This window comes from Gekko japonicus, unplaced genomic scaffold (assembly GCF_001447785.1).
Source record: "Gekko japonicus isolate JY-2015 unplaced genomic scaffold, Gekko_japonicus_V1.1 scaffold1527, whole genome shotgun sequence".
Classification (NCBI taxonomy): Eukaryota; Metazoa; Chordata; class Lepidosauria; order Squamata; family Gekkonidae; genus Gekko; species Gekko japonicus.
Window position 1 is genome coordinate 54,654 of NW_015161997.1, and position 19,641 is coordinate 74,294.

General features: G+C 47.2%; 1 long non-coding RNA gene across 1 annotated transcript in view; it reads right to left on the bottom strand.

Annotated features, from left to right (window-relative positions):
- The window catches only part of LOC107105457, a 24,169-nt gene extending 6,970 nt beyond the window's left edge, over positions 1–17,199 (bottom strand). The window contains exon 1 of the long non-coding RNA XR_001482341.1: positions 17,074–17,199. This is a non-coding gene — a long non-coding RNA (uncharacterized LOC107105457). The remainder of the gene's footprint in view (positions 1–17,073) is intronic.
- Positions 17,200–19,641: the final 2,442 nt, after the last annotated feature.

Here is a 19,641-nt window from a genome sequence, read left to right on the forward strand (position 1 = left end):
ACTCTTCTGTTAATGCTCTCAGGCTGTTTTTCCATCTTTTTCAATGTTTTCTCAGTTGCTGAGATTCTTTTATCCATTTGATTCAGTTGTTTTTGGACATTGTCCAGCTTAATGTTGAGGTTAGTCATCTGATCCATTAGGGGGTGCAGTGCATTTGCTAACAGTGAAGAGAAGTCTGTAGTTACTTCCTGGTTCTGGGAGGGAGTCGTTGGTATGTTATTTCCAGTCACCAGTTTTTTCTCCGGTGCCCTCTCCCAGCCCAAGAAGTATGTTTTCCAAAACAAGACAAAAGTTATGCGATTTAGTCCCGTTTTGTATATTTTAGCAGTTTTTGCATTCGCTTAACTTCTTATGCATTTATTTTAGCTCAAAGTCTTTTGATTTCCAATTTAAAACCGTTTTTAAAGCTTACTCAAAATAGGGAAGGTGTTCTTGATTTCCTCTCCCCCAGCACTTCAAACTTAGGTGCTTCCAATTACTACCAAGGTTCACTCCGCTTTTTTCACCTGAGCTTTGCTTATCTCACAGTTTGGAGCCTTGGAGATCTTTCAGAAGCATTTTTAAAGGTTTATCATGATTGCTTGCTCTGGCAGTCATCTCTGGGCGCCATACTGGCTTCGCGGCAATGGTACCTTTTGGGGAAGAAGGTGAGCCTCAATTCCTTGGCCATCGCCTTGGAAGAGGCTCTCCTCAGCTCCCCAGGCTGGGGGTCTCCTACAAAGACCCCGGGGAGGTCCGGGATGAACTCGGACCCCTCCCGTTAGCCGGGTCTTGGCGCGTCTCCATCAGAGCGAGACGGGACACGGCCGAGCATCGAAATGCTTAAACCGGAAGTCACGTTATTGAGAAGCTTTCAATGGTTTTCCAAAGGGAATAGTCTGAAGGTGGCTGTTCCATCTTGGAAGCTAAGAGAAGCTGATGCTGGCCACTCTCTAACAATGCCATGAAGGTTGCTGGGAGCGAAGAGAAGCTGGAAACATTACAACCTTATTACTGAAATGAAGGTGAGGAATAGTTCATTGTGAATATTTACCAGTGTACTTTCCATGGTGTGGTGTCTAGAGCAGGGTTTCCCAACCTTCTTGAGCTAGTCTTGCAGTAGGGTTGCCAGCTCTGGGTTGGGAAATACCTGGAGATTTGGGGGGTGGAGCCTGAGGAGGGCGGGGTTTGGGGAGGGAGGGGAGACTTCAGTGAGGTATAATACCATAGAGCCCATCTTCTGAAGTGGCCTAAGACACTATGGCCCACTGAGGTCTCTGTTCAGGCTCCACCACCAACTCTCTAGGAATTCCCCAACCCAGAGCTGGCAACCCTGCCTGTGAGGTAGGTTAGGCTGAGAGTGTGCGACTGGCCAATGTCACCCAGTAAAGCTTCTATGGCACAAGCAGGGATTCGAACCTGGGTCTCCCAGATACTTAACCGCTACACCACACTGGTTCTCGAGTTGCCTCATGGTCCATATGTAGCAGGAGGCCAGGCAGCCCTACCTTGTAGGCCATATAGGTTGGCTTCCAAATTACCAGACATGTGGGATATGATAACTCAGTGCTGTGTTTGTGCTCAAAGACTTGAGCCTTGGCCATCAAAACTTTTCTGTGTTAGCAACCTAGGCAGTTTCTAGGGTTGCTAGGCCCCCGGTCTGGGTGGGGGATCCCCCACCTTTGCAGGCCCCTCTCTGTTGCCAGCCAGTTGGCCAGTGGGGGAAACCCCACCCACAATGCCCACAAACATGACATAATGACATCAGAAGTGACATCATCATGTTGCTGATGTCAGAGGGGTGACACTCTAGTTTTTGTGCAAAACTCTATGGTAAAGTTGGGTTCAAATCATGGTTTTGCCCAAAAACTAGAGCGTCACCCCCCAACATTGGTGGCATGATGATGTCACTTCTGGGTGATGTTATCGTGGCGCACGTGCAGGAAGATCCCAGACCAGCTCCTGGAGCCCCCCACCAGCAGCCAGTAAGGACCTGGCAACCCTAGCAGTTTCCCAGCCTTGTATCTGAATGGTAGTCCAGAAAAAGAGTCTCTTTGGGCCCCCTCTAATTTTTCGGGATTTGAATATAGTCCATGAAAGATGCCCCCCCCTCAAAAAAAAACCAGGACAGGCACCCCTCCAGCCCTTTGGTGGCATGATGATGTCACTTCTGGGTGATGTTATCGTGGCGCACGTGCAGGAAGATCCCAGACCAGCTCCTGGAGCCGCCCACCAGCAGCCAGTAAGGACCTGGCAACCCTAGCAGTTTCCCAGCCTTGTATTTGAATGGTAGTCCAGAAAAAGAGTGTCTTTGGGCCCCCTCTAATTTTTCAGGATTTGAATATAGTCCATGACAGTTGTCGTCCCCCCCCCAAACCAGGACAGGCACCCCTCCAGCCCTTTGCCTTAGGCTATCCCCTCTAAATCTGTCAAGCAGGGCTATTTCTGGGCGGGAACGCACAGGAACGGAGTTCCGGCTGGCTCCCAAGTTGGCCACGCCCAGCAGGAACTCATTAGCATAATAGGCCACACCCCACAGCAGAAACTCCTTAGGACGAGCACATCAGGGGTGTGTGGCCTAACATGCAAAGGAGTTCCTGCTACAAAAAAAGCCCTGGGTTTTCACACCAAACAAGGTAAACAGAATAAGAAGCAAAAGGTGGGTGTGGCTGGATGACCACACTTCTAGTAACATGGGGGTGCAGCCTAATGTGCTAATGAGCTGTGCTGTCAGGGGTGTGGCCCAATATGCTAATGAGTTTCTGCTGTTGGGTGTGGCCTATTATGCTAATGAGTTCCTGCTGGGCTTTTTCTACAAAAAGAGTCCTACTGTCAAGTATCATGGGACTGGGTTTCTAACCACTTCCAGTAGCTTTGGGTGTCGATGAGAGGCACAGTAACTGGAGATACTTAATTTATACCCCACCTTTCTCCCCCAAGGGGAAGCAAAGCAGCTTACACTGTTCTGCTGTTCTCTATTTTATCCTCAAACTAACCCTCAGGTAGGTTAGGCTAAGAGAGTTGTGTGATTGGCCCAAGGTCACCCAGCACACTTTCATGGAAGAGTGGGGATTCGAAGCTGGGTCTCCCAGATCCTAGTCTGACACTCTAACCAGTGCACCACAGTCCTATCAGTGGCTGGGATGGATGTTCTGTGGTTTACCTACATTAATTCTTATTTAGTGCCTTATGCTATTTGGGGGATGGAACGTATGCCACCCCTAACAGCTGATTTCTTTGCAAATCCAACTCAGGCTTTCTTTATGATGGCTGCATGTTCTCTGTGTTTGGTTGTAGTATCAAGCATGTTTGGCTCCTAGCACTTAAAAAAAATGTTATTGCAAACCACAGGCATGAAAATCATGTCTTGCAGCTGCATGTTTAGTATGCAGAAAATCCAACAGCCCCAATTAATTATCACCTCCTTCTAATCAAGGTAAGATGCAAATTTAGGCACTGAGTTTGCAAAGATGAGGGAAAGCTAATCTTTATCTTTCGTAGACATTCGCCATTGCTGTAGTGAAGATAAACTATTCTTCATATTCTGGCAACTCCACCAATTCCACTGCAGACTATTTTCTAAAGCCTAATTTATTTGTTATATTGCTGGCATGATAGCCACTGAACAACAACCCCTGTGGTAACCACCTTTGTGTCACCTCTCTGTACTTTGTGGGAAAGTGAGAAGAAGAAAAAGAAGAGGTTGGATTTATACCCCGCCCTTCACTTGGCGTCTCAGAGCGGCTTACAATCTCCTTCCCTTCCTCTCCTCACAACAGACACCCTGTGAGGTGGGTGGGGCTGAGAGAACTCTGACACAAACTGCTCTTGAGAGGACAGCTGTGAGAGAGCTATGACTGACCCAAGGTCACCCAGCTGGCTACACATAGAGGTGGAGTGGGGAATCAAACCTGATTCTTCCAGGGTCTGCCACTCTTAACCACTACACCAAACTGGCTGTTGAGGAACCAAGAGACACATCAAATCTTTTTCATTTCAGAATTAGCGGCTGGATCAAAAAGGAGGCATGAATAAAGTGTCTGCACATGGTTTACAGTGCTATATGGATTCAAAATTTTAATAAAAGAATAGAACTAATAAGTTCTACCTTCTTTCGCAGGATTCTAGGTTTTCCTAACTCCGTCTCCTATTTTCCCCTCTGTGCGGAGCTAGGTTTTCATCTTATTGAATCACGGGCGTGGATCACCACTATCAAATACTGGTTGCATCTGCACTTTAGTTCCCCTCCCAAAAGTCTTATTGTTCAACTTCTAGCAGATCCATATATTTCCACCTGGTCACAAACCATAGTGCATAAAATCAAAACTATGGGAATTGACTTGGATTCTCTGTATAACTGCGGCGAAACAGCTATTTTGCAGGTGGTGCGGAGGAGGATTTGGGATATGGAAGCCCAAATAATTAATGCTGGCAGTTCTGTTCTCCACGCTTTCTTGAACTCCTCCCCCCCCCAAGCCTCTATGGCTTTGTACATCTCTAATCTAACATTTCCACTTTATCGGCCAGTTTTTATGCTAGCGAGATTTAATCTCTTTCCTTCGACTGTTGTTTCAGGCAGATATAGGGGTATCCCCTATAGGGATAGAACCTGCATTTCTCTCTATAGTGAACCTGATTCAGTTACTCATATCCTTCTACGTTGTCCTCATTATTCTACTATGCGTAGCTATGCTGCTTGGCCTTGAAACATTCGTGAGATTAAGGCAGCAGTCTTTAAAAAGCCAGCATGGTGTAGTGTTTTGAGTGCTGGACCAGGGTCCGGGAGACCTGAGTGACCCCACTCGGCCATGGAAGCTTGCTGGGCGCCCTTGAGCCAGTCCTATAAACATGCAGCCTAACCTACTTCACAGAGTTTTTGTGTGAATAAAACAGAGGAGAAGAGAATGATGTGAGCTGCTTTGTGTCCTCGCTTGGGGAGAAGAATGGGGTATAAAGGAACTAACTATCCTAACCAGGTCTACTCGGGTCAGTTTAAAGGGGCCTGCTCCCAGGAGGGGGTTCTCGGGATTGCACTATCACCGATAAAATGTGATCTTTGTGGTCTGTGCAACAAACTCTGATTAGTCTACCCAGAGGTCATTTCGGGGGGGATCGCGGGGGATCGCAGTTCCCCCGGGTGAGGTATGGGGGCGGGGCACATGACGAAGCCCCGCCCCCTGCTTCCGGCCACCCTGCTTCCGGCGCTCATTCAGCCAGGAGGAGGCAGGAGAAGAGGGAGGGTAAGTTGCTTCCTCCCTGCCTCTCCCCGCCCCTGCCTGCCTGGGGCCAGGGAGGGCCTTCGCGCGGCTTCCTTGCACTCCCGCCGGCCTTGCAGGTCCACCGCTGGGCCCCTCATGGGGCTCGGCGGTGGAGCTGCAAGATTGGGGGCGGGGTGTGTGGCCTTATGACACACTTCCGGTGATGTCAGGGGGTGTGGCCTTATGACACACTTCCGGTGATGTCAGGGGTGTGTGGCATATGCTAATGAGTTATGCTAATGAGTCCCCCTAGCTCTTTTTCTACGAAACGACCCCTGAGTCTACCAGACATTGGTAATAAATGCCAGCTCCCTTGTGCAGTCAGATAATTTCAGATTCTGGATGCAATCATGCGTGCCCGCATTTGGATGGCAGTGCACACTTTCATTGTGAAGCTGCAACCTGCCTTTGAGACCCTTTGTTGAGCACACGAGCTGGTGCCTTCTGCCCCACAGTCTGGCCCTCACAGTGCCACCATCACAATTTGAACCTTCTATGCTTCTTGCCTTCTTTCTGCCACCCCACACAAAGAACCTCATCACTCTATTGCCATTTCTGTGACTTTGAGGGGCGGCACTACACAACAAGCAGTAGTTTGTAAATCCAGACATTAGAACAAACCACAGTTTGTGGTGAGCAATCCAGCTACAAACCCTAGGCATGGATCCAGACAATTTTTTTTCCACTCATAGAACGGAAGATTGAATTTCTGCCAGTTCATTCCTGCTGCAAACCCTATTGGTCTCCATGCCATTCTTGAAGGTATCCTGCACCCCAGGAGCAACATTTTTGGGGGGATCATAGAATACAGTGGAGAGATCGCACCACCAATGCGACGTGACTCTAAAGACCAGGAGCTTGGGGGCAGGGAGCTGGGGGTCTTTAAAAAAATCAACCCTGAACTGGGGTAAGAAAAGCTACTCCACCCCCAATATTTTTAGGCAGGGGTCATTTCGTAGAAAAAGAGGTGCAGGAGCTCATTAGCATAACTCATTAGCATAACTTATTTGCATATGACACCCCCCCTGACATCACCAGAAGTGTGTCAGAAAGCAACACCCACTGCTCAAGCTCCACTGGCCTGTTTTGGATTGCTAGCTATGGGGGGGGGGGATGCACAGATCTCCCCTCACAGAGGAGGGAGAGCTTGTACCTGAATAAACCTTGGCATTAAAGATGCCACTGGACTGTTTTGGACTGGGGTGCGGGGGGGGAGGCCTCTGCAACTTACCTGGTTGCTTCTTGCTCCTTGTAGCCTGTGGTTGGTGGGAGCAGGGGGCGGGACTTGTTGCATGTGCCCGCCCCCTGGGCACTTTACTGCCGGAGCTCCGCTCCTGTGCGCTCCCGCAGGAAATGACCCCTGTTTTTTGGTGCATATCTCTGCTCCCCATGGTATAGCCTTAGCACAGTTACAGCCCTGGCCTTCAGTGGTGGAGCAGCCTGTCTCATGGCCATTGTTTTTATGCATTTCACAATGACAAAAAACTCAGCTCAGACACTCTGAGCTTGCATTCTTACCTACACCAAGTTTGGTCAAGTTAACTGAACTGCACTTGCTGGTGGAACTGATCACAGTAAGATTAGACTTCCAATATTCTGTTTGTACTGCCAGTCAGCATGTTCTTCAACAATATCTAATTCAAAATTTGTTTAATTCCAACACATTCAAAGTTTTGATTGGCAGTGCTCTAAATTTTTCAGTTTTTAATTAAAATCCCATTCACCAGAAAGCTGGATTGGATCAGCAGACAAAATAGAATGCCAAATTACAGAAGTGTGTTGATTGCATTCTGTTCCAATTTAATTAGAGGTGGGGCCGAGCAGAGGAAGCATGTGGAAACTGAGACTGTTAAATGTGAAAAACAAAATCAAATCGCAAGTTGTATGCCCTCCCGTCAAAGTTTAGAAAGTCAAATTTGCAGTTCTGAACAGCGATTGTCCCGCGTATCCTCCTTCACTTCATTAAGAATCTTTTTAACCAGTCAAAAAACCTTGTTCCTTAACATGGTATGTGAAATAAATACTCTGTTTTATACAGAGTATAAATTGCAAGTAGATAAATAGGGACCACTTCGGTGGGAACAGCGTTCCGTGCGCCTTGGTGTTTAGTCATGCCGGCCACATGACAACGGAAACGTCTTCGGACAGCGCTGGCTCTTTGGCTTTGAAACTGAGATGAGCACCGTAACCCTAGAGTCGGACTCGACTGGCTTTCGAGCAAGGGAACCTTTACTTTTACCTTTATACAGCATGTAAAAACAAAAAAACAAAAAACATGACATGCACACATTTTATATGTCACCCACTGAGGCCAATTGTCATCACTTGTACAAGACCCAGACATTTGCTCAGAAATAACTGAATCCGGGGGAAACTGGATGCTGTGTCGGCAAGAAACTGGGCAAACCTGGACCATCCAGGTCAGGAAGGGCAATAAACAACTGACTCAAGGCGACTCCAGGACCATGGGATTTTCAAGGCAAGAGATCAGCAGAGGTGGTTTTGCCAAGGGGCTTAGAAGGGTGTAATTCTGCATAGAATGGCACAGCTAATGTATTGCCTGTACATGGAACAGGCCAAGGAAGTGCCAAGTTTCTACGCAGGATGCAACATATACAACCACAAAGGCAGTTGTTGTTCCTTCAACCTTCTCCAAGCATATAATCTCACAATCCCAAGTAAGTAGTTTTGGCTACTCAGTTTGGAATGGTTCTGTTTTTCCCCAGGAGTAAAGTACTCCTGGAGGAGGACAACCTATTTTGGCTGGTTCGTGGTTCGTGAACTGAAGTTTGTGGCAGATTAACTAGCATGAACTTTCCATGAAATTTCAAGCAGTTCGTGGCAGTTCGTGAATAGATTGATTTCCAGACAGACTGTCTCCAATCAATCTAAATGTTTACCAAACTTCAAAGCACTGGTGGGCGGAACTGGAGGACATGTAGAGGAGCATCTGGGGGAGGTCACCTGCAACTTTAATGTCTCTAGCCACTCACTATCTTCAGCTTAACCTACTTCACAGGATTGTGGTGAACATGAAATGTGGAAAGGGGGGGAATCACATTAGCCACTCTGAGCTCCTTAGAGAAGAGTGAGATAAAAGTTTTAAAAACTAAAAGCGGATAAAGGGTTAAATGACCCCCTCTCTTCTACTATTTCTCTGCTGTAAACATTCCTCCCCTAAAGTGGTTTCTGCTTCCAGAAAAAAGGCATCAAGGTCAATGTTTATACTTGCTTGCATGTCCTGTACTATTTTCCCCATAAATAAGGGTTTCCCTTGCTCGAAAGCCAGTTGAATCCAAGCCAGCGCTGTCCAAACACATCTCCGTGGTCACGACTAGACGCCAAGGCGCATGGAACGCTGTTTTCCCTACACCTGGTCCTTAAAATATGAAATGGAGTAAATCTATCAGGCCTGTAACTACAGTGGGGCATCTCAGGGCTGAGCCCTCAACTTACTGCCCAGGCCTCCTGACTTTTCACTGAGCCGGGTGGAGAGTGCCGCCATTGCCAAGGAGCTCACAGCCTCCCTGCGATCAACAGTGAATGTGCCAGCCAAAAGACAAGTGCAGGGGTGGCCAAACTTCCTTAACATAACAGCCACACAGAATAAAGGTCAAATGTTTGAGAACCGCATGACATGAACAAATATTACACACACATTTTTATTGGAAAATATTGTCAGGATCCACAGCAAAACAACGAAGTACACGCTTCCAGGAAGGTTTTACTTTTATTGAAAAGCCATAGATGCAGTAACATGAACACTGTTAGGAATGGTGCGCATAATAGGATATAGGGCAGTCGTATGCACACACCCCTAGCAATACCCAATTAGACGGGCTCTCGCGCGCGGGAGATGGAAAGAGTCTCTAATGGTAGCAAAGCTGGGAATCAGAACGATCCCACGAAAGGTAGACACCACACTCCTCCAGTAACTCGTTATATATAAGCGTTGCAGCTGTGAAGCAATTAAGCGCATGGGAAGGAATGCATAACAAGTAGAATGTCTCTCCCTCCTCGTGGCAGCTTAGCTGACAAATATGCAAACTTACTTTTTATTAACATTAAATTAGACTGTGTGAAAGAGCCACATGCGCCCCCCAAGCTGCAATTTGGCCACCCCTGGACAAGTGGGTGCTGGTGGAGGGGACGCATGTGCCTGCTCTGGCTCTCCCTGCCTGCCACTCAGCCACAGTAAGGCCCGAGGCAGGCTTGCTGGGCTGGGCAGGTAGCTGGCTGGCCGGCTGGCACTGGCTGCCCTTCCTCTATCCCTGGGTGGCAGGTGAGGCAATGAGGCTGGGCATGCCAGGCTGGGTTGGTGCACTGCTGTTGCTGCTGCATACGCAGCCCCAGGTGAGGCCAGGTGGGCAGTTGGGGATCGCAGCAGGCCAACCATACACAAGGCTGGCGTGGCGATGGGGACGCAGTGCAGTTAGACTCCAGGGAGGGTAGTTGGGGGGGACGCACTGCTCTTAGATAAGAACATAAGAGAAGCCAATGTTGGATCAGGCCAATGGCCCATCTAGTCCAGCACTCTGTCACACAGTGGCCAAAAATACCAGGTGGCCTTTTTTATTGCAGTCGCACATGGTCTTGACATTTTCAGTGAGTTATCTACTACGACTCCAAGATCTCTCTCTTGGTCAGTCTCTGCCAGTTTGGGCCCCATCAACGTGTACTTATAGTTAGGATTTTTGGCTCCAATGTGCATCACTTTGCACTTGGCCACATTGAATCCCATTTGCCATGTTGATACCCACACGCCCATCCTCGACAGATCCCTTTGGAGTGCCTCACAATCCTCCCTGGCTCTCACCACCCTGAACAGCTTTGTGTCATCTACAAAATTAGCCACTTCACTGCTTCCTCCCAACTCCAAATCATTAACGAACAAGTTAAAAAGCATCGGAGCGAGTACCAATCCCTCAATCCTACCAAGCCAACATGTTGCTTCCACACAGGACACTACCCTGACTGGCCTTTTATATCTATCTGCAGAAGAAGTCCTATTGCAGCCAGCTGCTCGAACATGACCCTGCAACTACTCATCTTCAGCCGGTAACCGGCATTGGGCCAGGATTCATGCACTCCACCTTCTCTCCTGAAACTCTGCTCTACGTCTTAGCCTCCTGTGTTCCAGGGTGGGTGGGTGGGGTGAAGCCAGAGGGTTGATACTGAGTACCTGAGCCTCATTTGTTGTAGCAGAGCTAGTAGGGAGTACTGGTGGTTTTGCCCCAGCTGTCAGCTGTGAGTTCTGACAGTCCTGCTGCTTGAACAATGCTGCCTCAGAGCTGATTTCTTGAAGCTCTCTTCCGAAGAAGAAGAAAAAGAAAAAGAAGTAGAAGAGGAGGAGGAGATTGGATTTATACCCCGCCCTTCACTTGGAGTCTCAGAGCGGCTGACAAACTCCTTTCCCTTCCCCTCCCCACAACAGACACCCTGTGAGGTGGGTGGGGCTGAGAGAGCTCTGACAGAAACTGCTCTTTTTCAAGGACAGCTGTGCCAGAGCTTGTGACTGACCCAAGGTCACATCAGCAGGTGCAAGTGGAGGAGTGGGGAATCAAACCCGGTTCTCCCAAATTAGAGTCCGCACACTTAACCACCACACCAAACTGGCTCTCCTGAGGAGTCCTCTTCTCCCAAGGGGTCCCTGCTGTGTTCTGGCTGAAGTTCTGGCCAAGGTTCTGGTTGATCCATGACAGGTGGTGATTCTTCATTTGACACTAGGGGTATTAGGACTGCAAGAAGTGTGTCCCTATCTATAAAACATTGGAGGGTACGGGACTGAAGTAAAAACTGATTATTTATCACTCCTTGTCAATCACTCCAGTGAAGACGTCAATCTGCCACTAGGAAGGTGATTCCACAGGCTGACAGCACAGATTCCTGTTGTCATGTCTTGTAATAAGTGATGGCTTCTTGGCAGGGTGGACAGAAAACCTATGAATGGCTGATGAGGCCTGTTGAGTGCTAACATTTCTGCCATTGCCCAAAGCAAATTCAAAATGAACGGCTGCAGTTGTGCTGCCTGGTGAGAAATAATAGCATTTGCAAAAAATTGGGAAGGGGGAGAGAGATGCCCAAACAGTAGCATGATATTTAGGGGAGCGGGGCTGATTGTAAGCATCTTTGAGCATTAGTACCAACTTCTGTGAAAGTGTGTGGTGCTCATGTGGAGACTGTGTGGCTTGGACTAAATGTATGTGGTATTTATTTATTTAATTTATTTATTGTTAGATTTGTACCCCGCCCTCCCTGCAGAGCAGGCTCAGGGTGGCTTCCAAGTAACATGGGTTCTGTCAGGGAAGATCTTGTCTCACTAACCTGTTAGTGTTCTTTGAGGGGGTGAACAAACATCTGGACAAAGGGGATCCAATAGATATTGTTTACCTTGACTGCCAGAAAGCTTTTAATAAAGTTCCTCATCAAAGGCTCCTAAGTAAGCTCAAAAATCATGGGATAAAAGGACAAGTCCTTTTATGGATCAAAAACTGGCTAATTAATAGAAAACAGAGAGTGAGTATAAATGGGCAATTTTCTCAGTGGAGGGAGGTAAGCAGTGGGGTACCGCAGGGATCAGTACTTGGTCCACTGCTTTTTAACTTGTTCATTAATGATTTGGAGATGGGAGTAAGCAGTGAAGTGGTTAAATTTGCGGATGATACGAAGTTGTTCAGGGTGGTGAAAACCAGGGAGGATTGTGAGGCACTCCAAAGGGATCTGTCAAGGATGGGCGAGTGGGTGTCAACATGGCAAATGGGGTTCAGTGTGGCCAAGTACAAGGTGATGCACATTGGAGCCAAAAATCCTAAATATAAATACACATTGATGGGGTCTGAACTGGCAGAGACTGAGCAAGATAGAGATCTTGGAGTTGTAGTAGATAACTCACTGAAAATGTCAAGACAGTGTGTGACTGCAATAAAGAAGGCCAATGCTATGCTGGGGATTAGGAAGGGTATTGAAAACAGATCAGCCAATATAATAATGCCCCTATATAAATCAATGGTGAGACCTCATTTGGAATACTGTGTGCAGTTCTGGGCACCACACCTTAAAAAAGATATTATAGCTTTGGAAAAAGTGCAGAAAAGGGCAACTCAAATGATAAAAGGGTTGGAACACTTTCCCTATGAGGAAAGGTTAAAACGCTTAGGGCTCTTTAGCTTGGAGAAAAGACGACTGAGGGGTGACATGATTGAAGTTTACAAGATTATGCATGGGAAAGAACAGGTAGAGAAAGAGGTACTTTTCTCCCTTTCTCACAATACAAGAACTTGTGGGCACTCCATGAAATTACTGAGCGGTCGGGTTAGAACGGATAAAAGGAAGTACTTCTTCACCCAAAGAGTGATTCACACATGGAATTCACTGCCACAGGAGGTGGTGGCGGCTACAAGCATAGACGGCTTCAAAAGGGAATTAGATAGGCATATGGAGCAGAGATCCCTCAGTGGCTATTAGCCACAAGGTATAGCTAGGGGCTCTGGGGCAAGTGATGCTCTGTCTTCTTAGTGCTTGGGGGGGCCAACAGTGGGAGGGCTTCTAATGTCCTGGCCCCACTGGTGGACCTCCTGATGGCACCTGGTATTTTTGGCCACTGTGTGACAGAGTGTTGGACTAGATGGGCCTTTGGCCTGATCCAACATTGGCGTCTCTTATGTTCTTATGTTCTTATGTAACATAAATACAGAATAAAACATACATAATTAAACACAACAGTTAAAAATAGTACAATACAAAGTGCTGGCAGCGATTAAAAAATCCAATTAGATGGAATGATTTCAAGTGGATTTCCAACAGTACTCAATGTTCTTCTGCTCGTCGGCTCTTATGGCAGCTGCTCGATGGTAAGTGCTAGATGTTCTTCTGCTCAATGGCTCTCCTGGCAGCTTCTCGATGGTAAAATTATGGGCTGGGCGCTGTGGTGGCGGCGGCCCCTAATTATATGCCCAGAGGAAGAGCTCCGTCTTGCAGGCCCTGCAAATCTGCGAAAGGTCCCACAGGGCCCTGATCTCCAGGAGCTCATTCCACCAGGTAGGGGCCGCCACCGAGAAGTCCCCGGCCCTAGTAGCAGCTAGCCCGGCCCCCCTCAGGCCAGGGAGGGTCAGCCGGTTTCGAAAACCAGACCGTAATGCTCTCTGGGGTACATGCAGGGAAAGGCGGTCCCGTAGATATGTTGGACCCTGGCCATATAGGGCTTTAAAGGTAAGAACCAGCACCTTGAAGCGGATTTGGTATGCTATTGGCAGCCAGTACAGTGTCCTTAGCACAGCCTGGATGTGCTCCCTTCTAGGGAGACCCATCAGCAGCCTGGCCGCGGCATTCTGCACTAGCTGTAGCTTCCAAATCCGCGACAAAGGCAGCCCCATGTAGAAAGCGTTACAGTAGTCTAGTCTCGAGGTGACCATCGCATGGATCACTGTAGCCAGGTCGGCACCGTCAAGGAAGGGAACCAACTGCCTAATCCACCTGAGATGATAAAAGGCCAACTTGGCAGTGGCCGCTACCTGGGCCTCTGTGGTAAGGGAGGGCTCCAGGAGAACATAACATAAGAACATAAGAGACGCCAATGTTGGACCAGGCCAAAGGCCCATCTAGTCCAACACTCTGTCACACAGTGGCCAAAAATACCAGGTGCCATCAGGAGGTCCACCAGTGTAATTGCAGTCTATATTGTAAATTATGGATTAGTAATTTTTTTCTCGCGATGACTAACTTTCAGCAGTCTTAAAGCTACATAATCCATAATTTAAGCTGATTGCAGAATTTTGCCTCTTGCTGTGCCTTTACCACTATTTTTTTCCCAAGCACTGTCACTGATAAAGAAAGTCACCTGGGCCCAGTGGAAAATGCTGAAAGAAATGGGCCAGAGCAGGGTGAGGTAGATGGCGGGGTTCAGTTCTCTTTTTCCACGTGTTTCATTTTTACACTCTTGCAAACACATCACTGCAGTTTACCATTGCAGGATCCCAGGAAGGGAACCACTTGCGCAGCAGTTCTGCAGGTGAGAATTTTAATTCCCTATAGCCCAGGCCAGTCTGACCTCTTCAGATCTTGGAAGGTGAGCAGGTTCAGCCTGGGTTAGTACTTGGATGGGAGACCACCAAGGCAGCCCAGAGTTGTTAAGTAGAGGCAGGCAATGGCAAACCATCTCTGAGCGTCTCTTGCCTTGAGAAAAAGGTCAGCTGTGACTCGACAGCAAAGCAACGCAAAGGAGGCTGTCTTTTATTCCTGCCTGAAATTTGTGAGGGAAGATCCCATGGGTGAAAGCTGCAATCCTTGATAAATTCATCCCAGTTTTATATATGTGTATAAGATACTGGTGGGAATGTATTTCCTATTGAATCCAAAGAAACTGTTACTGGATTGATTTCCTAATAAAGGTAAAGGTTTCCCTCACTCGAAAGCCAGTCGAGTCCGACTCTAGGGTTGCGGTGCTCATCTCCGTTTCCAAGCCGAAGAGCCAACGCTGTCCGAAGACGTTTCCGTGGTCATGTGGCCGGCATGACTAAACACCAAGGCGCACGGAACGTTGTGACCTTCCCACCGAAATGGTCCCTATTTATCTACTTGCAATTTCTTGCTTTTGAACTGCTAGGTTGGCAGGAGCTGGAACTAGAGACGGGAGCTCACTCCGTCATGCGGCACACTCGGGTCTCGAACTGCTGAACTACCGACCTTCCACAGCCTGCAGTTCAGCGTCTTAACCACTTGAGCCACCGCAGCGCCTTTGATTTCCTAATAGGACTAGTTTTATTTCCATAATTAAAGAATCAAGCATTCACAATTATACACCCTCCAAATCTGGCTTTTGGTTTCACACTCCCCTAATTTGCATTATCTTTTCTTAGGTATGCACTTCATGTTTTCAAGTTTTGCTTTTTAGTTCAATTTCCAAGGTTTAGTGAATTGATGGGATACAGTCCAGCAGAAGAGTATTCTACCATCTCTATGGCAACTGTGATTTCACACTGTTTTTATTTCATCTAAGGAGATCAGCTGGCTTTGTGAAAAGAAATAAATTGTTGTCTGGAATAGTTGTTCAGTAATAACACAAATATTACTGAATGCCATTAATGATTTTTGCATGAAATCACGCAGATTACATCACGGCGGGTTCATATTTCTCAGTTTAGACATTATACAGAGAAGCACACGACTGAGCACAAAGATTGGACCCTGTTACCTATTCTAATAAATTATTTTTAGCTTGAATATTTTACGTCTGTACCAGACTTAAAGCTTGTCCCCATTCACGTGTGCTCATGCGTTCTTTTCATCCCCTGGGCCTATGTTCCATCTGTCTTACTCAAATATAACTATGCATTGGATTGTAGCTTCACAATGCAATCCTGAACAGAGTTGCAGCCTTCTAAGCCGCATTGATTTCAATGGACTTTGAAGGATCCATCTCTGCTAGGATTGCTCTATTAACATCTGACTGCTTAAATAATGAGCTGGCTTTCAAATTTGGAAGCTTAATCCAGCATGTTCCTGTTCCAGAAATGGATAATACAGCTTAAATGAAAGAGAAAAGAGGGGTGGTGAGCAATGCTCCCTCTAAGCTGTGGAGTCTTGTGAACAACAATTCCACTTTGTGAGCTACTGGCATTACAGTTGTGAGCGAGCGATTTGGCGACGGCCAAAATTAGTTTGCTCTGGAGCCATCCTTCCTGAGCTAAGACAAAAATGTGTGAGCCGGAGGCTAAAAAACCGTGAGCTAGCTCACGCTAACTCAGCTTAGAGGGAACATTGGAAAGGGGATCCTGCACTTTGATTCTAAATCTATCTGCCTTCATAGTTAAAGATCAAATATAGTGACTGGCCCCACAGAAGCTATGGATTCCTAGGTTCTTGGAATTTAAGTTCCCCTTGCCCAAATGGCTGTCAGAGCCAAAGAGACCATGCAGCCATTGGATGGAAAGCAAGACCACTATGCAGTGAACACGGATCGGAATGATCCTCTTTGGTGGGGGACAAGGGTAAACTCTTTCAGTGGGAGGAACTGCACCAGGAAATTGTTTGCTATTAAGTTGCCCTGTTCCTTTGCCGTCCCACCTACTGCCAATGAAACCAGACAGTGTTCTTGGCATACTGGAAAGATCTGAATGTTTTCAACTATCTCTGCATGTTGGGAATTATTAGTCATATTAACAGTACTACAGAACAGCCATGATTTGGGTTGGATTTTAATTAGTTATCTGAATGTGCATCTCTGGTTTTTTGCTTCCTAGAACAGAAGGAGGTTTCAGATACACTGGCATTTACCTTGGCGGTACTGGGAACCCTCTCCCTAGTCCAGGCACTGGCTTGGACTCGGACTTAGCTTTAGCAAGGTGGTTGTGTCACATGCCTTCAGACTTGGACTACTGGGAATGTTGTTGTCTGCAAAACGTTTTCTTCCAAATAGAAAGCTAGCTATCAGGGGAAAGTTTCTAGCTCACCATTATTCCTACCTTGATTGTTTCTGGTGTGGGAAAAGGAGTATTGAAGAACATTCAACTACTTGAGGCTCTCTCTGTGGTCTAAAGTGGTACATCCCAGAAACAGGTCTACTGCCTGAGTTAAGAACTATGCCAGAATGTAGCAAGAGGGAAATGAGCAAATTTGTGTTTGGTAGACAAGAACAGCAGAAACCCCCTTTCTCTCAGCTCATTATCATATGGCATTGTAGAAAATACGGTGTGACCTCTTCTGAGCAGTAATCTTCATGTAAAAGTTGATAATTGCATTCCATCAACTTTTCACAAGATGCCTCTACAAAAACATATGGGACTAAGAGTGTGATTCATTATTAACAACATTCTATGCAGTTAAAAGGTAGTGTACTTACACTGAAAATTGGCATCATTTTTGTTTTGTTTCATTTTTGCCAACCCACTGAATCCAGAATCCGGATCTGCAGTATTTTGTTGTTCAGTTTGCTGGTAATCTCGACAGCCAGCTACATACAGTGGGGTTAATCAAGCTCAAGCAGGCAGGGTGGAAGGGGAAACTGTGTATTTATAGCCCACCTGTTTATTTATAGCCTGCTTTTCTGCTGAGACTCAGGGCGGATTATACAGTGTAAAACAATGCAGTAAAATAGCATGAAACATCCACTTAGCAATGCAACAGTTTGGCCCTTAGCTTTTCTAATATCAAGTAAGATCAGGGCTATTTTGGGGCAGGAACGCACAGGAACGGTGTTCCGGCTGGCTTCAGAGTTGGCCACGCCCACTACAGCCAAAACCTCTGGGTGCGTGGCTACAGAGGGAAGGCCTGGAGAGTGACCCCCCCCCGGCGACTCTAAGACGGATGAGCGGGGGGGGCTGGAAGGATCAGGGAGGCATTTAAATGCCTCCCCGTGCTTTCCCCAGCCCGGGCAAGCCAAGGGAAGGCAGTTTAAACTGCCTTCCCTTTCCTTCAAGGGGGGGCTTGCCCGGGCTCCCCGCAGACGCAGGGTGCCCAGGCAAGCCAAGGGAAGGCATGGAAGTGTGACCTAATATGCTAATGAGCTGTGCCGTCATGGCCTAATATGCTAATGCGTTTCTGCTGTTGCGTGTGGCCTATTATGCTAATGCGTTCCTGCTGGGCTTTTTCTACAAAAAAAAGCCCTGAGTAAGATGCAATAGAGGGAACGATGAAATCCGCAGATCACATATCCTGGCTACCTTGAAGGTCAGTCTTCCAATATTCTTTTGAAAACTGTAACTAAGAGGGCCATTTCATGAGACAAGAGAGATCAAGCCACCCTTGACAGTTCATGCTTCAGGCCGCAACCATGACACTTTACCACACAAATTCCCATAGTGAACGAATCCAACACAAACTACTTGTTCTACCTGAATTAGGAAAAAAAAACCCATTAAAATATTAGAAATGGTTTATTTGATAATGATTTATAGCGTACGTCAATAAAAATATATACAGACTAGGAACTTTGATGAGCATTAGGCTTGGCGTGATCAGTCCCTTGGCCTAATAGGGGCATTAGCTTCCTCTCATAGTGAAAAGACCAAGTATTTGCACTGACAACTGGAACAATTTTTGCTTGATGTTGTTTTTGCCAATCATGCTGAATCCAGCCTCTGGATTTGTTGTTCAGTGCACTGATAACCTTGGCAGCCAATATTCTTGACAGCCATTTACAAAATTGACAACTTCTGTTGGCAGTATGGACTTTACTGCTGGATCCTTTGGGAACTCCAGGAGAAGCTTGCAAATTCAAGAAGGGGTCACTTCGTAGAAAAAGAGGTGCAGGAGCTCATTAGCATACCTCATTAGCATAACTTATTTGCATATGCCACACCCCCTGACATCACTGGAAGTGAGGAGGCAACACCCACCGCTCAGGCGCCATTGGACTGTTTTGGATTGCTAGCTATTGGGGGGGGGACGTGCAGATCTGTCCTTGTAGAGGAGGGAGAGCTTGTACCTGAATAAAACTTGGTCTTAAAGGTGCCACTGGACTGTTTTGGACCGGAGGGCCGGGGGGAGCTCTGCGACTTACCTGGCTGCTTCTTGCTCTGACTGAGGGCTGGTGGGAGCAGGGGGTGGGGCTTGTTGCATGTGCCCGCCCCCTGGGCTCTTTACTGCCAGAGCTCCGCTCCTGTGCGCTCCTGCAGGAAATGACCCCTGGATTTGGTGCCTGTAATATGAGGGGTGCAAAAGAAAAGTGTGCCAGCGTACCAACAACAAAAAGAACAGAAAGGAACCAGTGGTCCATTGAGTCCAGCATTCTCTTTTATGCGGTGGAAGCATAGAGGCCAGAGCTTATTGCCTCTGAATGTGATCTCCTGGAATTACAACTGATCTTCAAATGACAGAAATCAGTTCCCAGGGAGAAAATTGTTACTTTGGAGAGTGGATTCGTGGCCTTATGGTGTAGTGGTTAAGTGTGCGGAGTCTAATCTGGGAGAACCGGGTTTGATTCCCCACTCCTCCACTTGCACCTGCTGATGTGACCTTGGGTCAGTCACAAGTTCTGGCACAGCTGTCCTTGAAAAAGAGCAGTTTATGTCAGAGTTCTCTCAGCCCCACCCACCTCACAGGGTGCCTGTTGTGGGGAGGGGAAGGGAGAGGAGTTTGTAAGCCACTCTGAGACTCCAAGTGAAGGGCGGGGTATAAATCCAATCTCTTCTTCTTCTTCTTCTTCTTCTTCTTCTTCTTCTTCTTCTTCTTCTTCTTCTTCTTCTTCTTCTTCTTCTTCTTCTTCTTCTTCTTCTTCTTCTTCTTCTTCCCGGCTGACTTCCCTCCCCTCCCCAAGGGGGAGGGGAAGGGAGAGGAGTTTGTAAGCCACTCTGAGACTCCAAGTGAAGGGCGGGGTATAAATCCAATCTCTTCTTCTTCTTCTTCTTCTTCTTCTTCTTCTTCTTCTTCTTCTTCTTCCCGGCTGACTTCCCTCCCCTCCCCAAGGGTC